The 7,206-nt window shown below is 43.5% G+C and overlaps 1 long non-coding RNA gene across 1 annotated transcript in view; it reads left to right on the plus strand.

Annotated features, from left to right (window-relative positions):
- LOC140731416 (uncharacterized) overlaps positions 1-6,728 on the plus strand; it is a 132,545-nt gene extending 125,817 nt beyond the window's left edge. Inside the window, exon 4 of the long non-coding RNA XR_012099814.1 lies at positions 6,175-6,728. This is a non-coding gene — a long non-coding RNA (uncharacterized lncRNA). The remainder of the gene's footprint in view (positions 1-6,174) is intronic.
- The last annotated feature ends 478 nt before the right edge of the window (positions 6,729-7,206 follow it).

Consider the following 7,206-nt stretch of genomic DNA (forward strand, 5'->3'; position numbering starts at 1 on the left):
GTCACCTCTCACCCTCCGTCGCTCCAAGTTCACTCAACCTATTCTCATAAGGCATGCTCCCCAATCCAGGCAACATCCCTGTAAATCTCCTCTGTAGCCTTTCTATAGTTACCACATCCATGCTGTAGTAAGGTGACCAGAACTGAACACAGTACTCTGAGTGGGGTCTGACCAGGGTTCTATATAGCTGCAACATTACTTCATGGTTCCTACAATCAATTCCATGATTGATGAAGGCCAATGCACCGTATGCCTTCTTAACCATAGAGTCAACTTGCGCAGCTGCTTTGAGTACCCATTGGACTCAGACCCAAAGATCCCTCTGATCCTCCACACTGCCAAGAGTCTTACCATTAGTACTATATTCTGCCATCATACTTGACCTACCAAAATGAACCACTTTACACTTACCTGGGTTGAACTCCATCTGCCACTTCTCAGCCCAGTTTTGCATCCTATCAATGTCCCGCTGTAACCTCTGACAGCCCTCCACACTATCCACAACACCCCCAATCTTTGTCATTAGCAAATTTACAAACCCATCCCTCCACTTCCTCATCCAGGTCATTTATAAAAATCACGAAGAGTTATAAAACATAGTTTGATTAATAAAATTGGTGTGGCCATTGAACAAAGGCACAACTGGTACTGAATGTGTTTAAAATGCTGTCAATTTATTTTAATGCCTCTTACAGAATTCTTAAAGGAATACTGCATTTTAAATATTGTATAACTGGGAGCTGATGTTTGGAAACTAGGTTAAGTAACATATGATTCTCCTGAACTAACAATGAACATTTCTGTCCATTCTTTTGTCCATTCTGTAACCTTAGCTTGCTTATCAGAGGATTTCAAAGTGAAGTTCAAATTAAAAGGAAATTTATTATCAAAGTCACCATATACCATTTGGAGATTCATTTCCATGCAGGCATTTACAGGAAAATAAGGAAAGACAACTGAATTTATGAAAAACTATAAATAACAAAAGCTGCCCTACAACCAATGTGCCAAAGAAGAGAAGTCATGCAAATAATCAAAATGTAAATACATAATACTGAGGACACGAGTTGAGGAGATCTGAGAAGTGAATCTATAGCTTGTGGAGTCAGTTCAGCATTGAGGGAGTGAAGTCATGAGTGCTGATGGAGGGCCAAACATCAACTTTTTATTCCCCTCCATAGATACTGAGTTCCACCAGCATTTTGTGTGTCGCTCCAATTTGTTAGCATCTGCAGAATATCTCATGTGCAATCTGTATGAATTTACATCCATCTGAAACAAGCATTTGCAAGGCAAACTTCACTATGCAAAAATCAAAGGGTGCATCATGTGTCCATTGGTAGAACAGATATACCACAAAAGTATCTTGTAAATGTCCCTGTATTGACTGGGAGTTTTAACAAATTGACCACTGATCCAAAGGTTTATCCTATAGTTAGGAATTGTATTGTGCAGCATATTTCACAACTTCACCGCCTAGCACTATTGTGAAGGGCAGCCACCGTGGTAAAGCACTGCAAAGGTGGAGCTCAAGCTTCCACGGATAGCTGTGTGATGAATGACAGGGTAACTTGTACTCCAACCAATGCATAAATCCGTTTGAAAAGCAAAACCCTGCAGGAGCTGAAAATCTAAAATAAATGCAGCACATGCTGGGAATAGTGAGCTGGTCTGGACCAGAACAAACATAATTGCATGCTTGTCCATATAACAAAAGACTTAACGTTGACTTTGAACATGAAGGCACCAGAGACCAGAATGAGCATGGTGGAGTAGGGTTAAATTCCTGCCACTGTCTGTAAGGAGTTTGGATATTCTCCCTGTGACTCTGGTGTTCTCCCACAGATCAAAGACCTACCAGTTGGTAGGTTAATTGCTCATTGTAAATTATCCCGTGATTCGGCTAGGGTTAAATCAGGGCACTACTGGGTGATGAAGCCCGAAAAGGCCGGAAGGGCCTATTCCAGGCTGTATCTCAATCAATAAATAAACAGCTTTGAGAGCAAATCCCTCTGGCAGCTTGGCCTAAGGGAGAGGTGGGAAAAAATGGAAAACGAGGAAAAATTCCTCCAGACAGAACCTGTGCGGTGGCTGGGGTCTTTATTTTGTAATACATGATATTCCGGAGCACAGAAGGTAAACTGAATGGCTAATCATCTCACCAAAAATTCCTGAAGAAGAGGCCAGTGCCACCCTGAAAGCCCCTTTACCAGCTCGAGTGGCTATTTGCCAGGGGCCTGGGAGTTGATGGAGATATTACATTAGTTTCAAGGAGTCTTTGAAGACAACCTTGGTACATTTTCTCTTTCCTCCTGGTAACTTTTTCCCATAACAGGCTTTAGAGTAGAGTGCCTGCTATTGAAAGCGTGTTGTCAGGCATTGTGAATGGTGAGGATTACTCATCAGAAGAGACAGAACATAATTAGAGGTTCAGTGCTGGGGAGAGGAAGCTTACACAAGGACACAAGAAAGAACATAAGTCCTCAAGAAAATAAAAGGAATAGGTCAGTCCAATTTTTCAGTATAATTATGGCTATGACTGATCTACACTCCTCCTTAGTGCTTTTTCTCCATAACCCGCTATTCCCTGATCTTTCAAATACTATATATATGTAATGTTCTGCCTTTTGGAAGACAATTCCAGAGGTTCACTATCTCTGACAGAAGGAATTTCTGTGACCCTCATTTTTATATGGTGGTCTCCTTATCCTGTAACTACCCCCCCTTGTTTTGTGACACTCCCACTCATGAAAACATCCCTATATCTACCCTGGCAAGCCCCCTGAGGATCTTATATGTTTGAATAAAGTCACCCGTTACTCTTCTAAGTGCCTTTGGACTGCCTCTAATTCCAGTTAGGTAAGGGGTTTGAAACAGAGTTCCCAGTGCGGCCTCACTAGTATCTTGTAGAACTGCAACTTCTTTGCAATAAAAGACAATGTACCTTCATAACTACTTGTTGGACCTGCCTGCTATAGTTTTGTGACCCAAGCACTAGAACACCTAGATCCTTCTGAACTTCACTCATTTGTAGTCTCTCTCTCTCTTTAGATAAAAAAAATTACCTTTTGATCCCTCATACTGAAGGGTATGACACAAAAATAACTACACCTATCAAAAATAATACACCTACCCACAAAAATAACTTTCTTTGTGAGTTTTTTCCAGTCTCCCAATCTATGCACAATAATTTTTGCATAGATTCACATAGAATCACATAGAATCACAGTGTTCTCATCACTACATTCCCTTCAACCAATTTTCACAGATATCCATATAACTATATAACAATTACAGCACGGAAACAGGCCATCTCGGCCCTTCTAGTCCTTGCTGAATGCTTACTCTCACCTAGTCCCACTGACCCGCACTCAGCCCATAACCCTCCATTCCTTTCCTTTCCATATACCTATCTAATTTTACTTTAAATGACAAAATCGAACCTGCTTCTATCACTTCTACTGGAAGCTCGTTCCACACAGCTACCGCTCTTTGTGTAAAGAAGTTCCCCCTCATGTTACCCCTAAACTTTTGCCCCTTAACTCTCAACTCATGTCCTCTTGTTTGAATCTCCTCTACTCTCAATGGAAAAAGCCTAACCACGTCAACTCTATCTATCCCCCTCATAATTTTAAACACCTCTATCAAGTCCCCCCTCAACCTTCTACGCTCCAAAGAATAAAGACCTAACTTGTTCAACCTTTCTCTGTAACTTAGGTGCTGAAATGAAACCCAGGTAACATTCTAGTAAATCTCCTCTGTACTCTTTCTAATTTGTTGACATCTTTCCTATAATTTGGTGACCAGAACTGTACACAATAGATCAGCAATTCGCAAACTTTACAGTTTGTTTCCTCCTCCAGATCATTGTTAAGAACGAGTCAAGTCAAGTCACTTTTATTGTCACTTCGACCATAACTGCTGATACAGTACACAGTAAAAATGAGACAATGTTTTTCAGGACCATGATGTTACATGACACAGTACAAAAACTACACTACAGACCTACACAGGACTGCGTAAAGTATACAAAAACAGTTTAGGCATTACAATAAATAATAAACAGGACAATAGGGCAAGGTGTCAGTCCAGGCTCTGGGTATTGAGGAATCTGATAGCTTGGGGGAAGAAACTCTCTGGTCGTGAGAGGCTGAATGCTTCGGAGCCTTTTCCCAGACAGCAGGAGGGAGAAGAGATTGTATGAGGGGTGCATGGGGTCCTTCATAATGCTGTTCCCTTTGCGGATGCAGCGTGTAGTGTAAATGTCCGTGATGGCGGGAAGAGAGACCCCGATGATCTTCTTAGCTGACCTCACTATCCGCTGCAGGGTCTTGCGATCCGAGATGGTGCAATTTCTGAACCAGGCAGTGATGCAGCTGCTCAGGATGCTCTCAATACAACCCCTGTAGAACGTGATGAGGATGGGGGGTGGGAGATGGACTTTCCTCAGCTTTCACAGAAAGTTGGGATGCTGCTGGGCTTTCTTTGCTATGGAGCTGGTATTTAATTTACTTCACTTTATTGTCACCAAACAATTGATACTAGAGCGTACAATCATCACAGTGGTATTTGTTTCTGCGCTTCGTGCTCCCTGAAGTACAAATCAAAGTAAATATAATAAAAAATTTAAATTATAAGTCATAATTAGAAAATAGAAAAGGGAAAGTAAGGTAGTACAAGTTAGGTCCGGATATTTGAAAGGTACGGCCCAGATCCGGGTCAGGATCTGTTCAGCAGTCTTATCACAGTTGGAAAGAAGCTGTTCCCAAATCTGGCCGTACGAATCTTCAAGCTCCTGAACCTTCTCCCAGAGGGAAGTGGGACAAAAAGTGTGTTGGCTGGGTGGGTCGTGTCCTTGATTATCCTGGCAGAACTGCTCCGACAGCGTGCGGTGTAAAGTGAGTCCAAGGATGGAAGATTGGTTTGTGTGATGTGCTGGGCTGTGTTCACTATCTTCTGCAGCTTCTTCCGGTTTTGGACAGGAAAACTTCCATACCAGGTTGTGATGCACCCTCGAAGAATGTTTTCTATGGTGCATCTATAAAAATTAGTGAGGGTTTTAGGGGACAGGCCAAATTTCTTCAGCTTTCTCAGGAAGTAAAGGCGATGGTGGGCCTTCTTGGCAGTGGACTCTGCTTGGTTAGACCAAGTCAGGTCATTTGTGATATTCACCCCGAGGAACTTAAAGCTTTTGACCTGTTCCACCTGCGCACCACCGATGTAGATGGGGTCGTGTGGTCCGCTACTCCTTCTGAAGTCTACAACCAATTCCTTCGTCTTGCTGACGTTGAGAGATAGGTTATTGTCTTCACACCATGCCACCAGGTTCTTAATTTCCTCTCTGTACTCCAACTCATCATTACCCAAGATACGGCCTACAATTGTGGTGTCATCAGCAAACTTATATATTAAGTTTGATGGAAACTTGGCTACACAATCAAGGGTGTACAGTGAGTACAGCAGGGGGCTGAGTACACAGCCTTGTGGGGCACCGGTGCTCAGAGTGATTGTAGAGGAGAGCTTGTCCCCTATTTTTACAGCCTGGGTCCTGTCTGTGAGGAAGTTGAAGATCCAGCTGCAGATCTGGGTGCTAAGACCCAGGTTCCAGAGCTTAAGAACCAGGTGAGATTCTCTGCCAGGTGAAAACCAAGAAATTTGGTGCTCTTAATGATCTCTACCGAGGAGCCGTCAATGTTCAGCAGGGAGTGGTCGCTCCGTTCCCTCCTGAAGTCAACAACCACCTCTTTTGTTCACATTTAGAGACAGGTTGTTGGCTCTGCACCAGTCCGTTAGCCGCTCCACCTCCTGGATTAGATTAACTTTTTTTTAAATGTCAAAACATGCAGTGAAATGATCATTTGCATCAAATAAGCTGTGGACAGTTGTAAACTCAGTCAGCTCCATCATGGGCAATAACCTCCACAGCACCCAGGACATCTTCAAGGAGCGATGCCTCAGAAAGGTAGCATCCATCATTAAGGACCCCCATCACCCAGGTCATACCCTTTTCTCTTTGCTCCAATGAAGGCACACACTCAATGACTCAGGAACGGCTTCTTCCCCTCTGCCATTAGATTTCTGAATGGCCATTGAACACGTAAACACTACCTCATTATTTTTTTCTCTTTTTGCCCTCCTTATTTAATTGTTCTTTTTGTCTTGACTGTATTACAGAAACTGTTGGAGCGTGCAGTTTAGGATTCGACTGAATGATCTAGTGCTCTGATGTGTCCGGAGGGGGACGGCGATCACTCTCACCAGAGGCCACAGGGGCGACGATGGTTGGTGTTCGGACCTGGTGGGGCAGTCGCTCTTCATGGAAGGACTGAATCCGTGAGGCTGCTCTCCTCGAATACTGCCGGGACGATGATATCGATGTTTTGAGATTTGTGTGATTAGATTGGTCTCCTTCCGTTTCTCAGTGGCGGGTGGGTGATTGGTTAGTTTTGTGTGTGTGGGGGGGTGGGGGTTTGATGCGATTGTTGATGTTCTTTTCTGTGAGTGAGGGGGTCGGGGATTGTTATTGTCACTTTTTTTCTGCAGGGAGGGGGCAGGGGATTTGATGCTACTTTTGCTGTGTATTTTTCCTCTGGGGGGGCTGGAAGATTTGATGTTATTGTCGCTGTGTTTTTTTCTGCGGGGAGGTCATTGACATTATTGTCACTTTTTCTGCGGGTAGGAGATTGGGGATTTAATGTTATTGTCGCTATTTTTTCTGTGGGGAGGGAGTCAAGGATTTGATGCTATTCTTGCTGTTTCTTTTCTGCCTGGGAGGGGTTATGGGGGTTTTGGGGTTTGTGAGTTTTGTTTCTTTTTCTTTTTGTGCGGGGGGGGGGTGGAGGAGATGATGATTTTTCTTTCAGCAACCCCATGGCCTTTCTGTATGTTGTGGCTATTTGGAGAAGATGAATATCAGTGTTGTACATTGACAATAAAATGAACCTTGTTGCCACATTACAAATTTCATGTTATACTCCAGTGATATTAAACCTGACTCTGATGCACTGGGGGGGGGGGGGCGCTTGCAATGTCACCACGCTTTGGGTGCAAACACAACATGCCCACAACATACTAACCCTAACAGTATGTCTTTGGAAGGTGGGAGGGAACTGGAGCACCTGGAGGAGATCCACATGGTCATGGGGTGACTCCTTACAGACAGCAGTGGGAATTGAACCCTGGTTGCTGATTGTTGGTGCTGTAGAA

This window comes from Hemitrygon akajei, chromosome 8 (assembly GCF_048418815.1).
Source record: "Hemitrygon akajei chromosome 8, sHemAka1.3, whole genome shotgun sequence".
NCBI lineage: Eukaryota > Metazoa > Chordata > Chondrichthyes > Myliobatiformes > Dasyatidae > Hemitrygon > Hemitrygon akajei.